This window comes from Pezoporus occidentalis, unplaced genomic scaffold (assembly GCF_034315485.1).
Source record: "Pezoporus occidentalis ecotype Australia unplaced genomic scaffold, CSIRO_AGI_Poc_V1 ctg117, whole genome shotgun sequence".
NCBI classification, from domain to species: domain Eukaryota; kingdom Metazoa; phylum Chordata; class Aves; order Psittaciformes; family Psittacidae; genus Pezoporus; species Pezoporus occidentalis.
The window spans coordinates 4,911,838-4,934,306 of record NW_026912961.1 but is presented as its reverse complement, the minus strand read 5'-3'; the positions used below and the strand labels follow the sequence as shown (position 1 = coordinate 4,934,306).

At 40.3% G+C, this 22,469-nt stretch overlaps 1 protein-coding gene across 4 annotated transcripts in view; it reads left to right on the top strand.

Moving 5' to 3' along the window:
• Nucleotides 1-826: 826 nt before the first annotated feature.
• Nucleotides 827-22,469, top strand: part of APBA1 (amyloid beta precursor protein binding family A member 1) — a 92,787-nt gene continuing 71,144 nt past the window's right edge. For 2 of the 4 annotated variants that reach the window (XM_062641404.1, XM_062641376.1), the window contains exon 1: nt 1,206-1,345. The gene's annotated coding sequence lies outside the window, so the exon portion shown is untranslated. Of the gene's footprint in view, nt 994-1,205; nt 1,346-5,105; nt 5,290-22,469 lie in introns of those variants that run through there. The other 2 variants (XM_062641386.1, XM_062641394.1) reach the window with 2 other exon arrangements.

The following is a 22,469-nucleotide window of genomic DNA, read 5'->3' as shown; positions in this document are numbered from 1 at the left end:
TCTTAACTTCTTCCTTCTTTTTCAACAACATTCTTTTTTTCACAGTCTCATGTTCAATGTCTTCACTTGCAGAGTACCGCAGCAATTTGGCTGGGGTATAAAGACTCAGCTGCACATACAGAGGGGCTGAACCATATCATAATGGGGTAATAGTCACTACCCTGTTTCCAAGAACCAGAAACTATCTTTTGGGTATGTTTTTGGGAGGGTGAAACCAGAATTATATTCCAAACTAACACTGTGTTATCATAGTAACTAATTACAAACCTTTATATGTATAGATTACTTATGACAGTTTGTGGTGGAGTATGCCTGAACACTTCACAGATGCTTGCCACATTCTCTGAAGAGACAAATTCACAATACTGTCAGAATGTACCAGTTTGGGTTGCAAATGCCACAATTTTGCATTAGCTGTTAGGGACCTTAAAGTCTCCTATGGTTTTTAAAATGGAAAACTGATTAGGTATCAATCCTGCTTAAAAAAAAAAAAAAAAAAAAAAAAAAAGAAAGAAAAGAAAAGGAAGGAAAAAGTTTATTTCTTCTGACAAATTTATTTGGGTTATGACTGTCCAGCCATATTGATTTAAACACCATAAAGTGCAAGCCACTATCTTGAGAAATTTAGGATTTTGCTTGTATGTGTGGAATCTCTGAGGCAGTGAAGTGCACAGCAGCCTGGAGAAGCAGCTACAGGATTCCATAGCTGTTACAGCCTGGGCTGTAGAAGCAGCGCGAGGACTAATACACGTAAAGACTCCCGTGTCTGTATACGCGAACACGGGAGCAGGCAGGAAGGAGGCAGTGGTAAGAACGTTACAGGCCATCAAAAAGCCTTTACGGAGGCTGCTCGCACACTCTGGTCGGGCGTGCATATGTGAAGGATGCCCAAGGCCGGCTGACAACTGTTCGGGGCCCGCAGTGCGGCCGCACATCCTCTCTCGCCCCTGCTGCTCATGGCGGCGGAGCCGAGGCTGCCGGCCGGTGCGAAAGGTGAGGTGAGGGGGGCCGGCGCTGGGCCCCGTCGTGCGGCACCTCCGACTCAGCAGCGCTTCAGCTTCCGCGAGGCCCCACCTGGGCACTTCAGCGCTTCAGCCACCCTCGGCGGCCTTCCTCGGCTCCCGCGGCGGAGCGGGGCTGGGCAAGGCGGGGCGGGGCGGGCCGGGCCGAGGCGAGGCGGGCGGGGGCTCTGACGCGGGGAGGGCGGTGCGGTGCCGCCGGCGGCAGGAGGAAGATGGTGGCAGCAGGCGGAGCGGCTGCCTGCCGGGCTTTCCGCCCTGCGCTGCGTTAACCCCCCCGCCGGAGCCGCCCTGCCTGCTGAGGAGGCGGCGCGGACCCGCACCAGGTGCGGTGGTTGGAGTTCGAGTGCCGGCGTCGTGGGGTGCCGGGGAGGCCGGTGGGCCGGCAGGCGGGCTGCGCAGAGAGGGGTGAGGTGAGGTGGGTTGCCGGGTGGGGGGCGGCAGGCCCGCTCCCGCCCTCGCGGCGCCTCTCGGCTGCGGGGGCTGCGGGGACGGCAGCTCCGTGTGCTTGGCGCGGCGGTGCGGGCATCGCGGGGCGAGCGGCGCGGCTCTGCACCTGCCCCGAGCGGCAGCCGCCAGCGGGCAGTTGTGGGCTTTCGCCTGTGTGATCGCTGTGTTTAACGCTGGCGGAATAACCCCTCGCGGAGCTGTGCATACCGACCGCGCTGGTTTGCTGGGTTTGATTTATTTATTCTTGTTATATCCACCCGGCATCGTTTCTTTGGCGAAACGGGAAGGGGGGGGGGGGGGGTGGGGGGGGGGTGTGCTGTGGAGATTTTCCGTCAGCCGGTGGAGTGGCCGCGGCAGGACGGGCGCAGAGGCCGCTCCCGCAGGAGGTGCTGCCGGGCGCTCTGACCGCGTCTCGGTTTGTGGAAGGGAACCCACCGCGGCCTGGATCTTCCCATCCTCTCCGTGGGGTGCAGCGAGCTGCCAGCTCCGCTCTCCATCACTGGGCTGGGTGTGTGTGTGTGTGCGTGTGTGTGTGTGACATCCGCTGCCATCACGTACCGGTGTCAGGAAAAGCAATTTGGCATAACGATTTGCCTAAATCCCAGTTGCGGTCCGTGCAGCGTATATGCTGCATCTGCTTTCTGGAAGGATCAGCGTGAAAAGGAGCAATTTACCAAGACTTCTTTGCCTGCCATCATCTATAAATCTGCTTTTTAAGAGGCATGGGAACTTGTGCCTCAGCTGGAAAACTACAGCATCTTTTTGCCTTCCCCTGTCATAGCTTTCTGTGGGCTGTGGAATTGCAGTCCTCTTTGGAGAGCGAGTTGCAGATCCGGCTATTTTCATAGCTGCTGAGGAACTAGAAGGCAGAGATGTTTTCCTGACTCTGCATATATTACGAGTGAGCTAATGTGGGTGTAGGGCAGATCGGGCACGTAGCGCTTTTCGTTTCTGACACATATCATGTCATGCCAGCTGATAAGAGCACACCCGGGTGGCTGCAATTTTACATCTGCTCTGTGATTGTGGCCCGTGGGGTCCCAACCAACTTGCCTGGAGAATATTCCTGTCATAGTGCTCCAGGTTCTGCTGCATTGCTGTTAAAATCTGGACTGGCTGCACCTGCCTTTGCAGCCCATGGCTGAAGTAAACACGTGATGCCCAGTTTTCCCTAACACTGACGGTGACATAGAATCGGTTTGTTCTCTTAGTGCTATGCAGATAACCAGAAGTGAGATGCATGTTTGCCTTTTGCTCTAATGGGGACAGAGGGGGCACAGGCTGCCCAGAAAAGCTGTTTGGGAGCGAAGGAGAACAGTTACTGTTAAATTCAGTGCATTTGTGTGTATTTATAATGAAAAATCAAGTGTCCAGTAAATAAAAATAATGTAAGACCACAGCAACTCTGCAAAAGCAGGAAATTTAGCATTCTAATGCACATTGGGGTGGATGCTGTGCATGTCTAATGAGTGAAATATAAACCTGACTGAAAGACAGCTTGAATTCACTGGAAAATGTAGTCTGAGATTGAGAGATTGATGAGCTTTTAGGCCAAACTGATTTTTTACAGAGTAATGGAAGCTCAAGATTGGCTATGTATGATGAATTGTGTAATTCAGTGGTCTAAGTTTTCTTGGATGTTTCTAGTCATAGCTTGAAGCAATATATTTATCTTATATTGTCCTAATTTAAAATAGCAATTTTTTTGGCTACTATGCTAACAGACTCAAGGCCAGCCTTGTGAGAGAATATTAAAATAAAGGCATTCACAGCTTAGCCCTTTAGTTATAAAATGTAAGAATACTGGGAAAGTAATTCAGTACGTCTAGGTAGATAACAAAAATAGTTTTGTTGTGTTGGAAATGAGGAAGAGATACCAAATCTTACAAAATACTTCTCATAGTTTCTTATTAATAATTCAGTTCTCAATCACTTGCAATTTTTTGTTTGTTAAAACTGTCTTCATATGCTTAAACCATATGACAGTAATGCTTTGGAAGAAATGTGATGCTGGATGTGGTGGTGTGGTGGGTGCCAGAGGTGAAAATCTTGGGGCAGTCCGTTGTTCCCTTATCCTTGTGGGTCAGGGAAAGTGGGTATGGAGTTCTGGAGATAAGCCTGAGCATCTTGTCTGCTCTATGTGGATGCCTTGAAATCAGGGACTACTAATTTTGAGGCTAAAGTTTGTCATCTGTCTGGTAAGTAACAGTAACCAGAAATAGTTCTTTGCATATGAGATTTTGAATTGATTTTAATTGCAGCAGGAATTGGCTTTGGACTTCTTTGATACCATTTTATGCCACAGTCATATGCAACACTTACATTCTTTAACTTATAAAGTGTGCAGTCTGAGGATTATGTGCATCTTTGAAGCATAGTTAACATTTTCTGTTTATAAGCAGTGCCTACCAGCGCCAGAGCTGACATGAAAGACATGCGGTGCAAAGAAATGGAATCTCCTATTCAGCTGCTTATTGTATATATTTAACAGGCGAGTTTGGGTAGTCATTTGCAGTGGCTTTGTTGTTTGGCTTCAGGTTGTCTCAACGTGTGGTAGTGCTTTTGGCAAGCAAAACCAGGGAAAACAAATAGTAAATCCAGAAAAGGTGGCTGTGAAAAAACGCACTGCCTTGGTTCTGTGAAGTCAGGGTTAGCATCAAAAACTCATGATAACATTAGAAAAATTAATTATAAAATAAACTTCAGAGTCAACGAATAGACAAAATGAAGGGAAAATCAAACAGAGAACTAGAACCTCTAACTTGCATCTCATGGCCTAGATACTTCTGACCAGGTTCAGCATGCTTTTCCCTTGGCACATGAATTGTCTTGCTATTGATCATAGCTTTTCTGGATTTACATGAGATTATGAATTAGAAGAATCAGACCTTTTATGCTCAAAAAAATAATAGTACAAAACCAAATTTTAAGTGCTTTGGATAGTTTAATACATGTACTCCATAGGCAGTGCAGCTTGATTAACTGAAGCTTAACTTTGAACAAGATCCTATTACTGTAGGTTTAAGTCAAGCCTTGATGTTCCAGTAATGCATTTTTTAATGTGTTTTTCTGGTTTCACGGAAGGTGAAGATTCCCGCTTAATGAGAGATCTGGCAAACAACTGTCTGTTTATTTATTTCTAATAGATTGCTTGCAATATGTGCTGTATAGGGGTTAAAGGTTTCTGAAAAACAGATTGATTGTTTTTGCTTTGTAGTATTGATTGATTTGATAAGCCACAGAGCAGTGTGGTGGTATTTTTCTGTTCCACCACATGAGACTGTGTTCTTCTACAAAACCTGTATGTCTGTTGCTTTACTGAAGGGGCCTAGGGCCTTGTTTGCTCCTTTCATCTGTATGGGCATAGAATGATAATATCTGTCCTAATTCTGAATAAATAAATACAGGAGCAGTGTAATGGGTATGTGACAGCTATGGATGGCAGGGGGCTTGGCTGAGGATACTCTTAGGACCACAGGGTGGTATTTTTCCACTAGACCCTTTCTGTTGGAGGGGGTCCATCTTGACATGGGAGGAGTAGTGGGAATGAAAGTGCAAATCTGTTTTTAGGGAGCCATTATTTTTGGCATTTCCCAGTGGCATCTTACCTGGTCCGTCCTGTTGTCCTTACAGGATCATGTCCTGCAAGGTGTTTCCTGTGATGTGTTCTGTCTAATGGCAAATACTTACTGGGAGAAGTTTTCATCATCCAATAAACCTGTATAGGCAACTGTTTGTGGATAAGCAGTGTGATTTTACATCATCAGCAAAACTAGTGAAAGAAATGGATTAGAAGTATTTAAAACAATAAATAGTCTAGGTGAGGTAGACCACAAAGAGAACCTCTGTTTTTCCCATTGCATAGCAAAAGGAGGAGATGATATGTGACATTTAGCCAATTATATCAGAATGTTTAAAAATTTGGAGTGTTTAATGTTTTTTAAGACATGTACCCTCCCTCCATGTTGTCCAACGTGTTCTTGGATTATCTATTTGGTCTGTCAAATCTTGCCTAAAAGCGAGCAATCAAGAATAACTTGCTTTTCTGTTAGTGAGCACTTCAGTAAGAATTACTCTCTGTAAGAAGATGACCACCTTGTCACCCATCTGAGGAAAATGTGAATGCAGGGGAGTGAGAAACTTAATTAAAAGTCTGTGGGAGAATGTCTCAGATGACAAATTCCATCCTTGGAATTTGGGCTGAATCCTTTTAGTGGTAATTTCTCTTTTTCAACTAATTAAACTCTTCTGAACCTCCGTGGCACCCTGTTTGTGCATCAAGAGCATACCTGCTGAATTTGATGTGCGAACTTTCAGCTCAGAAAGATGAGCACAGATCAGGAAATCACCAGGACAGCAGCGCCATGGAGTACTCAAAACTTGTCCATCTGCTACCAAGATCAATTGGGCAGCTACCCTACATTAACTCACTGTTGCTTTATTATTTCCGTGCTGGGGTTGTACATCAGGAAAAGAACTGCCTTCCTGTGTATGAGTTATTGAGATACTGGTTCAGTGTCTTGGAGATACAGGTGTAGAGCCTGTTTTGATCTGGTTTTAAAATTTTTTTTTTTTAAATAATTTTATCAGGTTTGGGGTATGTAAAAGTAGGTACTTTTAAACGGAAGGTGGAGGAAGAAAACTCAGAACATAATAGGAGATTTGAAATATACACAAATATGACTTCTTTTTTTCCCTTGAATATATGCTTAGGTTTTATTAATATATAATTTTTTTAATTTAGTTTGACATACGAGTTCTGATAACAGTGTTACCATGACCATGTATTTATATGGTGTCTAGTCTGAAGGGACTTTGATCATGTTTGAAATCCTGATGCTTAGAAATCTTAAATGTAAGTCTACTTTAGGCTAAATAAATTTTAAATGATTTAAAAAGAACAACTGAGTAATGCCCAAAAAAGCTCCTGCCAGAGGAGGAAGCAGAGGGTAAAAGCTTTTGCTCTAGGTCTTCCCAAGGCTAATGAAAGCTTTAGTTTAACACTGTTCAAATCCAAGTAACAGGCAAAACTAGTAGTTTTTTGTATGGTAGCTGTCTCAGGTGAATTTTGGGAACGTGGGTACTGCCTCCACTATTGGAAGAAGAAATTAGTATGTTTTGTGTGATGTGTGTGGGGAGCTGAGGGTTTTTTTTTTCTTCTCTTTTCTTAACAGCTTTTTCACACCAGCCTTTTTATGATCACAGAGTAGCTTGAGTTGGAAAGGATCCCTAAATGCCATCTGATCAAAGCTCTGCTCAAATCAGGTGACTAAGGCGAGGGCTGCACATGCCATGTTGGTAGCCCTTGGTTTAACTAAAGCGTGAAGCTCTGCAGCAGAAGGGCTGTCTCTTGTGGGCTTCGAGCATAAGGGTATGCAGAAGATTTTGCTCACTGCCCTGATGAGATGGGGCATTGCTGCTGAAGGCAAGCCTTCCTCCGATCTGCCCTCTGGCCAGGCTGCCATGCAGAGAGCTGCTCGTGCTGCTACTGAGTGTTGGGGTTTCACCATGTGAGAGAAGCAGTTATCACCTCCTGATGGGTGCTACTTTTTAAGTCCATCTCACCACAGTTGTTCCACCCATGAAGGGGCTGAAATGTGGGTGTATTAGCTTATCTATTGACCTGATAGATGACATAGAGAAATAACATCCAGAAAAGACATATTTTCTGTGTTAAATTGTGTTGCAGTAGTTTTTAAATTAGAGCATTATATAAAAAAATAAGGATTAAGTAACATTCCTGCTAATTATGTGCTGTGCAGTTACCTTTTACCTAATGAAGAAAATCTCCCCCAGTAACTTTGTGGTGAGCTGACAGAAACTTCTGTTAAATAGAAGAGTCAGTGAAAAACTAGTGTATAGCTTTTTAATTCCATTGCATTTTCAGTGGACATTTTACATATCCTTTCCACAAACATCGCATGTATTTCTGACATCCACAGCTATTGTACTTTTTGTCTCAGAGTGGAAAATAGGGATGAACTCAGGGTTCTGCTCTCACTCAAGAATTATCTTCCCTTGCTGATAAATGATTAATGTAATCCACTTATGAGATTGCCATGACATCATTCAGGTTTTGGCATGCTTAATTTTATTTCATAACAATGAGAAAATCCCGAAGTCCTTGAAAGCTTCCCTGTGCAGGAGGATCTTGTTAGGGCTGCAAGGCGTGTGGGAGACGTTTGAGTTCCATGCCTTCTTGGCAAGGAGTTGGGCATCTGTCCAAGGGGACAGTGCTCTGCTTGATGATGTTGCTTCTGCATTAGCTTCAGCATCGAGGCTTTAATTTAACTACATCCTTATGATAATTAGTCTGGCTGCTCTGGTTTAGTCTTGCCCAAGTCAGGCAGTGTTAATGGGTTGTGTTTTGAGTGTGGTATCCTTTAGGCCACACCAGTCTGGGAATCAGCAGCTTTACTTGCAGTTAAAGTTGAGTTAGGGACTTAACACACTCCCACATATCTTTCTATTTCTTTACCTAAGCAGACTGTGAAGGCTGAATGTCTTTGTTTCAGCTTAGGTCACGCTGCTTCTGAATGCAAATGTAAAGGTAATTAAGGCTACAGAAAACACATCTGTATTTTAGAAGATAAACACAATTAATGCTTTGACAATACATCAAAATATGTTCTGGATGAAAATCTAACTACTTTATTAAAAAGAACTAGAAGTAGTGTTTCACGTTAGCTGCTGATTTGACTTTTTCTGGTGTTTTGTAACCAAGATACCCACCTCTTAAAATTTTTTTTTTCTCAAGGAAAGCTAAGTTAGTGTGCTGGAAGGATAAGAGTCAATTGATTAGGATGTCCATAAGCTGCATGATGTATGCTGCTTATTTTAGATAAAAAGTAGTCTTGTTAATGTATCAGGTAACTCTTTGTGTTACTTTGGGTATTGCAGGTGACATTATCTGAAGTCTCCTGCTGCACTGGTTATGAGAGTGCCTGTGTCACTGGGATCCAGTCATTAGCTGTCATCCACCAGGAAAAACAAAGCATTTCCTAGAGGAGATCTGGTTCTCTGTCAGACCCCTTCAGGATAAATTATCCCCTGGTAGCTAACTAAAGCATTTTCGACTGAATAGCAGTGTAGAAATACAGTTGCACAAGAAGTTAATATTAAAAGCACAGAGCTAGTTTTTACACAGTTACTATTTGTATAGTCAATTTTCAAAAAAGTAGTAAATTCTCTACCCCAAATGGAGATTCTCTAGGAATTAAAACTATAATGAACAGCCTTTTTGTGCATGGAGCAAAAGCAATTTTTATATGTCGCATTCCTGGTATGCAAATTTGCATTTTCTTGAAGATACTTTTTCTTCAGTATCTTTACCCATGAAAATAATGACTTCTTAGGCAAAGGTCCAGAGATATTTTTGATTTATTTTTTTTTCCTTCCAATATATAATTGTGTTGAAACCTGAGCAGTTCATAACCCAATTTTGATTTGCAGTGTTAAACTCTCTATTATGGTTTTGCAAGGAGTGGCATTCACAGGCACTGCGGTGCAGGTTTATATGCATACACTAGATACGCTCCGGATAACAGAATAGCACAAACGGCAGTAAGGTAAGAATTCCTTTTTTATTAAGAAACAGCATTTCATTTATTTGGTAGAGAATTACTTTTTCAGCTGCCTGTCCAAAAGCCTTGTATTTTCAAATGGTAGAGCATATAGAATGGTGACTTTTGGGCCATTGGATAGGCTGAAGGGTATGTATACTTTCGTAGGTGTCTTACACCTGAAACCAGAGTGTGAAATTACTTGGAAGGAATTCACAGGGTGGGGTGGAGTAATTCAGGACTTCTTGTGATGCAAGGAAGAAGAAGATATTTTTTCAGCCAGTTAAAATATTTTTAAAGTCAGTCGGAAGGTTTATAAATCATATGAACTGCAAGGACTTAATGACAGCACACAAAGAAGCTGTTATTCTTCCATTTTTATAATATGCTGCGTCTTAGTGTGTCAAAAAATCAGTCACACATCCCTTAAAGGCTAGCCTCCTCCATTTATGTGCACATCTGCCATCACTTTATTTCCTCTGCCTTTCGAAGACTTGCCATCTCTCCAGTGCATGACAGGAATCCTGTGGCTTCAAGGCCTTTTGAGATCTCACACTGTTATTATGGCAGAGTAGCTTACAAACCCTGGTGGCATTCTTTTTGTGACTTTTTGGATGTAGTGAGGTGCTGAATAGTGGGCATACCTTATAATTTGGATAAAACTCCCCACTTTACTCTCTCTGAGAGGAATCTAATCAAGTCTTTGGGCTGATTTCATGGGTCTTCGCCTGGCACTTGTGGGGCTTCATCCTAGAGAGAGAAGACATGTTTGCAAATACAAAGTCTTTAGGTTTTTCTATTATGGTGTGCTGTGAAGTCACTTGTAACTATTCACACTCAGTTTGAACGGGATGGGAGTGCTGGCTGAAATGCCAGAGGGATTTAGGAAGGAAGACGGCTTGCAGAGAAGAGTCGCGCAATGTGAGGCAGCTGACTGTTGCTGCAGCTTCACTGGAGACCCACCTGTTTTCCACTGGTGCCACTAACAAGCAAGAGAACTTGCACCACTCTTGTGGTCAGTCTGTCCATCAGCAGCAGTGGCATGTGTGCATAAGGGGGAGAATACAGGAAAGACAGGAATATAGTCTTTTTTTTTTGTACCCTAAGAAGACAAATTGGGCTGTTGGAAATACAAAAAGTATTGGTCACCTGTTAAGGCAGTGTCAGTGGAGCTTGCATGAGGGTGATGGCAGGAGTGGATTATTTGGGAAAAAATCAAACTTGCTTGAGACTTTCAGTTGTGCATAGTTCCATGTTCACCCTGGTCAAAACAGCCCATCCTGAACCCTCACAAGCGCTGCGTAAGTACAGCTTTGTAAATGGTTTCAAGATCAACACCAATTTCTACCATTACTTTTGACTAAAGTAATTGAGTAGTGATTACACTTTGGTAGGTGAGTAACTATGAACACAAGATTTTCAGTGTTGGTGCCTGTCATTGCTCTTTGAAAGTTGCATCTTGTTTGGAGGTGGGGAGTGGGAAAGGGAAGAGACGTTATGTAACTGGAGCATCCATCTGGTGCATTTGATGATGCAACATGTTAATAAGTTATGTCATACCTGCTGTAACCAAGCAAATGCCAAGTACAAAACAAGGGTTAGCATACGGTACTAAAAGCACCTGCTGTTTTATCTGAATATCTCATATTCAGACTGTTGTTATTTCTCTAGTCTTTTTATTATTGTGTGCTTGCTTGATAACTGAATCTTTTGAAGGCACCTTAAGATCCTATGACCACAGCTGTTTAAGAACAGTGTTAATGAAATACAAACATTTTCTACCAAGAGGAAGAAGTCCCCCAAAAGATCTCCACCATGCCTTTCTAATCCAAAGAGCAAATCTTCTGGCTGCAATCTTGTCTAACAAGAAAATGTGTGGATCAGCATTAAGCTTCAGAGGTGCAAATCCGGAAGCTGTTTGCTGCTGAGGAGAGACTAAAGCCTTACAAGTTTAGTCTTTTGTTCGGTTGCTCGTCAGCTGTGATATGCTTTCCACACAGGCAGTGATTCCTGAATTCTTTTTTAGTGGCTCCCAGATCTGTTCTTTCTGATGTTTGTAGTTTACCAAGCACTGACACAGGGAACTGATGGGTTTTTTGACACTCTCACTTGTGAAGAGGCATTTGAGTGTCAGAGGCAAACATGGACTGAAAATACACCAATTTCAGTTTGCATTTGATGAGATGGCAGTGGTACTGTTGCAGGGTTTTGTCTAGGGACTCAGGATGGTAGTGGTGCTTTTATTTCTATTTCCAGGATTATATTTATGACTGCAGTTCTTCAGTCTCAGCCCCAGGTACCTCAGAGGAAACCTTCCTATGTGCGAGTTGTAATTTTATCTTTCCTATCCCAAGTGTAGCATGTGAAAATTGGATTCTTTCTTATAAGCACAGCGTTGTCACCCTTCAGCTCTATCTGAATGTGCACCACAATTGTGACAAGGTCTGTAAGGTAATCTCATTTACACATTTATTTTGCATCTGGTGTGTATCTGTTCTAGTTTTGCTGAGAGTGCTTTGTATTTTAAATGCCTTTGAACTGTTCTGTGGTAAGGATTTAATCCTCTTCTTTTTTCTTTTCACTTCCATCTGTATCTGGTTTGTAAATTATGTCATCATGTTTTCCACTTGCTCTTCTTTGTCCTGAGGAGGCTAATACTTCTGCTTCTAAATGTAGCCACATTCATGAGTTCCCACTACGTGTAACATACTCCCCAAGAAAAAGCAATGATGTAATAGTGAATTTTTATCTGTGAGGGACTGAGGTTAGAAAAACGCCTTTGAACATGTGAAAAACACATGGGAAGAGAGTTAAGTAGTTCGAGTCTGAATGTGCATTTAATCTAGAAACATATATGTTTCAGGAAAAGAAGATCCAACTTTATCTCTTGGAAGTTATAGCAGAACCATGGACTGGGTTAACCTTAGAGCTTAAAAACTGGCAGATGCTTCACCATTGTGATAGAAAAAGCTTCACAGTCCCCAATTTTGAGCCAGTGGCAAACATTGTCTAAATAAATCTTTGTCTGTTCATGCTAAAGACTTGGCAGTGGAGAGTTACTCTTCTGCATAGCTCTGATGCGTGGGGAAAGTCTTTCTTTTTGCTGTGGCTTAGTGAATATATGGTCAAAGAAATAAATTTTTCTCAACTTTACATTTTTTATTAATGCTGAATATATTGTTGGGATATTATCTGTATGTATGTAAATAAGATGACATCTGGTTTTCTTCTACCACACCAATAAAGTTGCCCAGTGAGTTACAGAAGTAGAAGACCTCCTTGTAACCGGTTTCTCTTGTTATCATCCGCATATCAAGTACATGGCACTTCTGTAGTGTTTGGTTACCTGTTGTTGCTGCTGTGATTGTACACTCTTTTATATGAGGGTTTGTGTGGGTTTTTTTTTTTATTGATTCATTAGGGACAAATGCATTCCTGGGTTTCAGAAGAAAACTTTCTCCATTTTATTTGGTAAATCTTGTGCTGCCCAGACAAGAATTACCGTAATTTTGAGTAGAAATTGGGTTATTAGTCTACCCTGTGAAGATTACATTTTGCTTCTATGCCAGTAAAGGCTTTTTTTTTTTTTTTTTTCCCCCAACTCCTTGAACTGAGGCCAATTCAAGAATTCCAGGGTTAGTGGTTTTTTAATGTCTATTGTGAGAAAAAGATTTCACTCTGCGATTTTTAACCTGTTGAAGAGAGACAGCAAGGAGTTACAGGGACTGAGTTAAGGGTAATGTTGAATCTAATTGCAGCTTTCTAGTATTGGAGCTTAATTTGCCATTAAAGCTCTTTGCTTCAAAAGAATGTGGAAACGTTTGATCTCTGCCTTAGTTGTGTGTCTCTTACAGTCTGGGGTTTTTGTCTTGAAATAAATAACACAAGGATATTCAAAGGGTAGGAATGTTTCTTAATATTTGGAGAGGACTGAAATATTATCTTCCTTTTGTTAATAAGGGAGAATAATCTTACCTCCTAACCCAACAGAAGCAGCAGGAAACAAAGCTATGTATGATAAGGATGTAGTAAATTAATTTTCCATTTCACTTTTGCCCTTGAAGCAGCATTTCATGACTCTTTTAGTGGTCAACTGCTTTAGTAGTTTAGAATATATAAAGGTTGATTGAAGTGTAGTAAGGGTTAGGAATGAACATTAGTGTGTTTGATCCCTGCGAAAGATCAGCTATTATTGGTAAATCAGTATCACTTGTCTCACAGGTGATCGTAGTACAATTGCATATGGTCATGCTTTGTAGTCATTGTTTTATTCCTTTGCAATTGAGTGGAATGCTGCTAAGAAGTGTGCCCTGTACCAGTGGGTCTATCTTTGATGTAATTCCAATACAATGCCACAATGTATGCTACTTGCCTTTCTTCCTTAAAAAATACAGGGAAAGTAAAATCTGTAGAAAAAACAACTTAAACTGTAAGGATCAGATAGAAGCACAGTGAGTGGCAGAGGGAGTGCAGTACAGATGCTGGGCAAAAGGCGATTAGGAGAAAAATGGTAACACTGTGCAAGTACCAGTAATGAAATAATGCCCAGGGGGTTAGTTAATTTTTTTTTTTTTTGTAAAGTGATAAAACAAAGGAGGATGTTTGGGAGTTAAAGGTGTTGGGAAAAATAATTCTAAAAGTTAGGAGAAATTGCGATGGTAATGCTGGATTAACTGAGACACAGTTAAGGAATATGTTTGGAAATTATTGATAGAAATCTGGGAGTTAATATAGATCAACAAAGAGGTCTTTAGGTCCTGTGTGTTGGATTTTCCTTCCAGGGAGAGTATAATCTCCAGCTGAAGTGTCTTTGGCTACCATAGCTGGCTATGAAAGTGCTACATGTTTGTACACAAGCTTTTTTTCCTGGAAAGATGAAGTGTATACTATGATTGCAAGATGCCTTTAGCTATCTGAGGACATCTCTCCTTGCTTCCCACAGGCCATCCAAGCAGTGCCACTGTAGCAGTAAGGATTCTGATTGTTGCTTCTCTGCAAGTCTTGTTTACCATGCTCTTAACATTTGGCATTGTGGCAAATGCTTATTAGTAATTGAAGACTGATTAAAGTTACTTCTGTAGACCATTGCTGTCTCTATAATCATCCCGAATTTTATGATCTTTATCATATACCCACGTTTTCACCCATCACTGTAATACCTTAAGCATACCAACTAGGCAGTACTGCCTGCTGGGCAATCACAACCCTGTCCTTGCAAAGGACCAAAAGACTATAATGTGAATCAAGCCTGACTCCATTTGGTGGTGAGATTTTGATTGTAAATTGTTTGATTGCAATTGTGTAGAACTAGTGTTGTAGCTTCTGTACGACTCAGAATTGAGGAAGTTATTTTACAATATCTCACTGAATTAGTTGATTCCTTGGATGTATATTGCTTGCAAGTGTTTAATGGTCTAATTATTGCACATACTGTTTGTACTTTCCTTCCTCCCTCAACTTTTTTTTTTGCCAAAGAAGAGGCTAAGTTTTGAGTCTGAGCTGAAAAACTGTATGGTCTCCAATAAAGTAGCTTCTATAAGAGATGTAGAGAAGATACTGATGTATTTTATCTCTTTAAGATATTTTTCTTGCTCTTAAAAGATGTGTGAAATCCCTTAATTTGCCAGACTTTTCCAGATCTTTAGAACTGGAGCAACATTGAAGTAGGATGGAGAAGGTGGTGTGGTCCCCATAGCCATGTGCAGCATATGGGTTGCTGTACTGGTGGTCTGCCTGTCAGTTGTACTTCATGACTGCTGTATTTTTCTTGTGTTAGTAGTTTGAGAAGTCTGAAGGCACACCAGAAAATCTGCCAGGGAACTCTCAACGTTTATTTTTGGGTTTTATTTCTAAGTTTGATAACAAATTGCTGATTTTTTTTTGTTGTTGCTTTACATGTAAGCTGGATCAGAAGTCATTGAGAGAATGGTGGAATGGTAGGGCAGCTCAGGTGCAGAGTCTGTGACTTCCAGGAACCTACTAAGGTTTAGAATAACATTATCTTTTTCATAAATACCGAACATGTAATTAAACACTAGTGTGTGATGCTTGGGGCTTGTTATGAATGCACTTCACAGTTTTACATGACTTTTGGTTAAATTCACTGAAACTCATAGAAAGGTTTAATTTGTATGTATATTTTGTGAAAAGTGCTACAAATACCTGGAAATTAAGAATATTTCCAAATGCCCTTCTATTTGTTTCTTTCTATGTAAAGCAACCAAAAATATTGAGGTGACATTGCTGCTCCGGTGTTGGGGGAGTAGGGGTAGAAGTAATGAATTGATAATCCTCTCTACATGTAGATGATCTTTTATGTTTTAAGTAGCACATAGTTTATAGCAGTTATTACATTGCATAATTCTGTTTACATTTTCACTAACTGCCTGCTCTAGAATAACTCCTAGAGATGCCCCATAGAGACAAACATGCTGGTGTTTTCTGAGCAATGAGCAGGTTAGCAGAGCATGGCATTGTGGAAGCCCTGGAGAGCTGCTGAGGCTGTGCTTTTGGGCTGTCCAAAATCCCTGAGGTAGAAACTAGTGAAGGTGAAGGGTATTATCAACAGTGTTATTTCTGAGTTTAGGTATATTTTCCCTAAGTGGGATTTTCTTCCTGGAGATGCCAAGGTTGCACATCCTTCGGAATTTGAAAAAGTGCATGGATAGGAAATAGAAACTGAGAGTCTCAGAGATCCTTTGACTCTACAGGTCTCACTGATTTGCTTCTGGAATAACTAGTGAAGTCCCAAAAAAATGATTTTCACTCGCTCTAGGAATGTAGAAGAAACAATATTTGTAATGAGGGGAAAACACTCTAGAGGCATCTGATTTAAATCTCTTTTGCTCTGCTATAATCCTATCAGTGACACAAAGCTGTATTCATTTTTGTGGAGTTACATTTATTTAGAATAAATTGGAGGTCTATGCTTAGTGTTTAATCCATGTGTTTGTTACTATCAAAGGCTAACTTGGGAACTGAGCTGAGGAAGCCCTGAGGCATTGTGGATATCTCTGGGAGAATATGCACATATTCTATTTGGAAGCAATTTTGCTAGTTAAGTTTTCACTTTTCCCCACCCCCAACTCCCTTTTTTTTTTTTTTTTGTACAGTTCTCAAGCAAAATCTGTTTAAGTAACTCTTATGCTGTTGTTGTAAGCTGTATACCATAACTCTTGTCACACTTGCACTCTTAGATTCAGAATGGCTCAGTTGCTGAATGATTTTTTCAACTTTTCAGTGGTTTCTAAAGTACAAATTTTTTTAAAATTCTGTACACTTCCTTGTAGCTGGAGGAAAAGAAAAAGAAAAAAAGTTTCTTAAACAGTGCTCTTACCCAAACCTTTCTTAAGGGAAAATGATCTGTTAGTCTTCTGCTTCTCTCCATCACATTGGTAGTTTTTATTCTGTTCTTGCTGGAAGAATTTGCTGCTTTGTTTCTGTTTGTTTGTTTGGGGTTTGTTTGTGTTTTATTGTTGGATGGCATTTTTTTAGGAGAGCTTTTGAGCAATATAGTGAAAGCAAACAAACAAAACGCACCACCAACAGAGAACCCACACCCCAAACCCAGAAACTAGTCAATTTGGATTCTGGGCAGCTGTTTTAAGGCAATTTTGGTGTCAAAGAAGTATTTCTGATTATGATCAATGAAAAATTGTTCTCCTCTGATATACAGGTTTATGAAGCTTGAGGAAATGTAAAAATAAAATAAATCTCTCATTGGAATTATTAATTGGATGGCAAAATGCCCTTTGAAGGAATTGGCGCTACTAGATCTTCATTTCTGTATTTGAAAGTGCTCTTGTGCAGTTACCTTTATGCTTAATCTTTTGCTTTCTTCACAGTTTGTTCGTACTTGATGGTCCTATCAGAACCCAGGCAGGTTGCAAAATTTAGAATAAATCAGTCCTGGAGTAAAGCCAGGTAGGCAGGTAGGAGTATTATTTATCAAAGAAATGATTGCTAAGTATGTGGATAATGTACACTTTGAAGGAACTAAACTTTGGGGTAGTATGATGCTTAGACATTTTTATAGAGTCTCTTATATTAAACCTGCAGTTGGTAAGGTTACAACACACAAATGAAATATCTTCCCGTATATGACTTGTATGACATTGGATGCCTCCTGCACTGCCCTGGCATCAGCTCCTGGCAGGCAAAGGTGGGATGCCTTCAGATCCCTGTTACACTGCTGTAAAACTGTGTCAGCTCCAGGTGTTTTGAAATTTAAAGCCTTTTCAGTTTCTTGTTTAATTCAAAGCAGCAGGCTGTCTGGACTACTCACTTTCACAGTATTTTGTTGGTTTGTGCTTGGAGGTCATTGACAGTGAATTTAGGAAACCTGGCACAAGAGTAGCTAGGACAGCTTTTCTCAGGGAATGGGCGCAATCGTTTCCCTCTTGCTCCATCAGAGACCAAATGGCCTTTCTTTGTCCTGTGCAAAGCTGGGGAAGGGATAAGCAGGTCGTCTAGCTGGTGTCAGGGCCACTCTTTAAGTGGCAGGTCAGTGCAAGGTTTTAATCATTGGTGTGAAAGTTCTGCTATAGGAGCTGGGTCTGGTCTGAAGCCAGGACCAAATAAATGAAGAGTGTCTGGCACTGGGGATCTGTGTGATGCAATAAAGATAGTTTCAGGACTGTGATTCTCCCAGTGCTTTCGAGAAGAAACACAAGCACATGGAAACTGATTTTCTTAAGATTCATAAGGATTTCATAAATCTGCCTTACTTACTTACTTACAACTGCTCTGTTGCCTTCTTGTCCCGCTCACTATATCCTTCCTACACATCTGCCAATAAAGTCAGGAAATTGGTCAAGAAGCAGAAGCGTGTGAGGATGTCAGGCTGAAGACTTGGACGGCTGGTTTGGTCTTGCCCATGGGTTGGTCTGCCAGCCACTGACAGACTTCTGCTCATATTTCCCCTACTGGGAGGGTGAACTGGGATTACCTGTAAACCTTAAAAGGATGTCTGTTATCTTTGAGACTCATAAAATAAATATAAAATTGGCCAGTGGTTAAAAAGTTAAGGTTGAGAAATACAGAAGTGTTTAATCACTTCAAAGTATTGTTTGTGGATTATCAACCTAATAAAAGACCCTACCTTCCAGACTGTTTAATCATAGCAGGTGTTGTTTTTTTTTCAGCTAGTATTATGCATAGGTTGTAAATCTTATAAGTTTGTGTGATTCTTTGTTTTCTTTTTTGGCAAATGGTAATTGAAAATCAGTAACATGATATATTAAATCTTTAATGAAGCTTTAATGAGTCTTTGCATTTTTGTTCGAGTAGTATCAACTTGTATAAAGTATACACGAGGTTTTTGTGTGTGTGATACCCTCTCCACAAACCGATTATGTGTTGATAAAATAGCATTAATCTGGTTTTTATTTTACAGAAAGTTCTTTATGAGTCTATAAAGCATCGATGCTATATAAGTATAGAATTTGGATTAATGTATTTAAAATTTCACCTGTTTTGCTTTCAAAAAATAAATTTATTTTGTAATTCTGAATGCACTATATATCAGACCATGACTGCTTTTTTTACTTCCCTTTTTCTTTCTCACAGACACTTGAGTTATGACTAATTGAATAAACAATTAGTGATGGAGGTTATTAGAAACCTTATCTAGTTTATCTTAGTTTTAGCACTTTTCATTTTTCTGTTGCAGTGATCTTTTATAAAAGATCATGCAGTTAATAGTAATATTTTTATTTGCACCGACATTTTTTTACAAATGAATGACCTCTTCAGGAGAGTATTTTTTGTTACTTTAGAAGAAATGTAGACCTTTGTGATAATCGGACTTTTGCGTTTTTGAAGTATTTTCTTTTTACAGTTTTCAAGAAACATTTCAAATAATTTTCAGTCCCTGCCGTCGGGAGTGGTTGTGCCACTAATGCTGTACCATGAAAAATCATGAGTTGTGGAGAGGAAAACTCATCAGCTAGAAACAGGTTTGGTAGCAAGTAGGCTGATTTCTTGTATAACCTTTCACTGCCATGAAATAGAATTTAAGCCATCAAAATTAATGTATTAGCATACCTTAGTGGAAAGGGATAGCATTTAAATGTCTTTTTTGTATTTTTTTTAATCTTGGATGATATTACCTGAATTGACAGATGAAACTACGGTGGACATTGTCAGTCTCAGCAATGTTACGTTAACTGGGTGTGTCTCTTGGCAGCATTTTTATTTGCCTTACAACAAATAGCACAATTTCCCATAGTTTTCCTACAATACTGCGGTGTTTTCACTGTTTTCACTCTGTGTGTTATGTAGACTTAGAAATAACTCTGCCATATTGGAAAGTATGCAGTTGCTATGGAGGCTATTGATTTATTTTGTATGAGAAGTTTAATGCTAAACTTCCGATAGAGTGCTATTTTTGGTTTAATCTCAGAAGATTTAAATTTCTTTAATTCTCTAGCCTTTGCTTTGACATTCTACCTAATTCCCATTATTCTTTCCGAGATGATAAATTTTCATTCAGAAGTTAATTACTATTTATGTCTCCTGCTTAAGTGGAATTGGAGTACAAAACAGTAGTTCCACTCCATCTTTGTAGGACAGATAATGATCTGCCTTCAAAAGTATACTGCCAGTGTTAGTGTTGCAGTTTCTGTTTGATTGAAGAATTACTTGCTGGTTTCTTCGATGCTTCTGTCAGAAGATGCAGTTCAGTATTTTTCATGAGAGAGGTGGTACATCATTATATCTCAGAAGTCAGGAATGCCCTTTGGTAGTATCGCACGGTAAGGTTAAGTACCAGGGCTTTTATTTGCAGGGAGTACTGGCTAAATCTGAACTAAGGCATACAGTCCCTTTTTTTTTTTTTTCCCATGTCTTTCATGAGTGAAAAGTTGAGTGATGGCAGAAGAAGGGGTTTTTAGCTCACTGCTAGTTATTATAAATTAGAGTTTGTGAAGTGCCTGTGTACTAAAGTAATGGGAGCTCTGTGTGTTGTTACCAGTGAAAGAGCAATTCAGTCTGAAGGATTTTTAAAACAAGATGTATCATATTCTGTCACTTTTAGTGACAGTACAAAAATACACGGGCTTTCCATTGGTACAACAGTGATTTCACAGGTTGTGCACTGTGGAATAAGGTTAAGTGGCTTAATGAGGTGTATGTGTTCTTTGTCAACACTGAATCAAGAAACTTACTTTGAAAACCATGTTAAAGATGTAGGAAAAAACCTAGTCATATTAAGTTACTATATTTTTTCTTAAGAATTTTAAAGATACTTACTCTGTGGTGTATGATTCTTTAATCAGTTGTCTTCTAATTTTTAATTCTGTTTCGTAAGGGACAGTTATTCAGAGGCTATGACTGTTTTGATGATCGATTATTTTGGCAATTTTACTTTTTTTTTTCTTGCCACAGAGAAGAATCTAGTAACTTACTGTTGGAACGGAAACCTGCGTCGAGGTGGATTTTGCAGGATTTTGTCAGTAGTACTCACCATTTTCATTAGAGGAGTGAAAACTGGAGAGGTGGCAATCTGGGGGGACCCACCAGGATGTTGGAGAACAGAAAAACAACCATGATGAATCTTCAGAGGGGGAAGGGAGATGGAGGTGCTCTTCAGCAGCAACCAGAGCAAGGTGTGTGGTACTGCGGTGAGGGAGCAGCTGGCTAAATAGCAGGTCTGCAGAAACCTCTGTGGGGGTTGCAGCTAATGTCAGTGTAAGATGAGTTGTCAGAGACATATTGTTACTGAAAGCCAGCTGCTGTGCTGAGAGAATAAGAATATAGCCTTAGGAAAGTCACAAAGGATGCTCAGTGGGGGCTCAGGTGATGTATCTTTTTTGGCATGTGTTAGAGAGCTGGAGAGAGTTTAAGGAGGGCACTGAAAGTCAACACGTGGACAGGCAAGACCATGAAGAGTGAATCACTACTCTCAAGTGGGGATTGGTCAGGCCAAAGAAGAGACGGTCTGTATGGGGCACTGAAAATAGATGCAGTGAGCTATCTGTGCTTGGTTTGGCAGAACTGAGTATAGCTAACCAGTTTCCACCTGAACAGTGAAGAGTCAGATGAGAAAACTAAACCAACAGTAAGAATATTGAAACATTTAACTCTAAGAAAGTAACCACAGATGCTTGGAGGCTTTTGGGAATGGGTAAAAATCAAAATCAGAAATGTAATCAGTGTCACTGATGTTGACTTCAGGGACAGGGACATCAATACGATTGTGTCAGATGGCATCTCAGGATATGATTCTGCAGTTATTTTGATATACTGTCACATAGCTGTGCAGTTTGATTGTTTTTTTTTGTAGACACATGTAAAATCAGTCCACTGGAGGGGGTTTAAACATGCCCCCTCTTTGGTGGTTTTTGTTGTTTTTTGTTTTTTTTTGCATTGACTTTCTCCTCCGAGAAGAAGACAAGCGGAACTCATTTATATATAAATTTGGCAGTTGTCAGTTGACTAGGCAGTGGTGTGTATTTGACAACCATTGCCTGTGTGGCTCTGGACTCACTGTAGATTGTTCTATTTCTTGTCTGAAACAGGATTTCTTTAGGTGTTAGACTTAACTTTGTTGTAGTAATAATAGAAGGTGGTTTAGAAAACAAAATATAGAAAGCCATAGAGATTTGAGCTTATTTTGTGTTGTCTGAGCGACTGAATTGTTTTAATTTATGAAGCAGTAATCCCAAGTGTTCACAGAAAGAGTACATCCATCACAGTATTCATATGTATACTTTTATAACTACTTTATAGCTCTTGTCTCCATCTATTATTTTTCCCTTTGTACTGATTAGATTTCATACATAACCTGTAGCAGGCAAAGTAAGAGTGTGTCTGAGAGAATACCAATGGATTTGTCAAAATTGTAACCAGTGATTTGCAATATATAATTAGATGCTGAGCTGAAATTTCACAACAAATACCCAGGAGGTATCTGAAAAGTGTGTCTGTTTACAGTTCATGATTTGAAGTGAGGGCTGTAGACCCAATGTAATGGCTGCTTGTTTACTAGTGTTTGAAACCTGTTAACTTGCATTCTGTATTGAATGCTAGCTGCCTCCCCATGTTGGTTAAAAATTATAATGCATCTGAGCATCCTCTCTACATGAGTAATCTGTGTATGGAGTGGAAGTAGTCTGGTTTTCTTGCTTTTCAAGTATGTGTGAAATCCTAGAAAGGTCAGATCAGCTGAGCCTCTTTCTGTCAGAATCTGGAGCTTCTACACTTGTCTATCCATGTGAGGTATTTTCACCTGGCACAGATCCTCTGTGGTTGGTAGGCTGATTTATGGTAACCATGGATTGGGTTAGGACACATTTATTCTGTGAGCTGTGATGATGTTTTTTTCTGCCCGTTTCCTTCTTTCCTTTGAATGCAAGTTCTGTGGTGCAATTTAAAAGGAGAATAGATGTTTGCAAATTAGTAATGTCAAAGCCACAACTGGAGTAATGAGTTCTGCAGG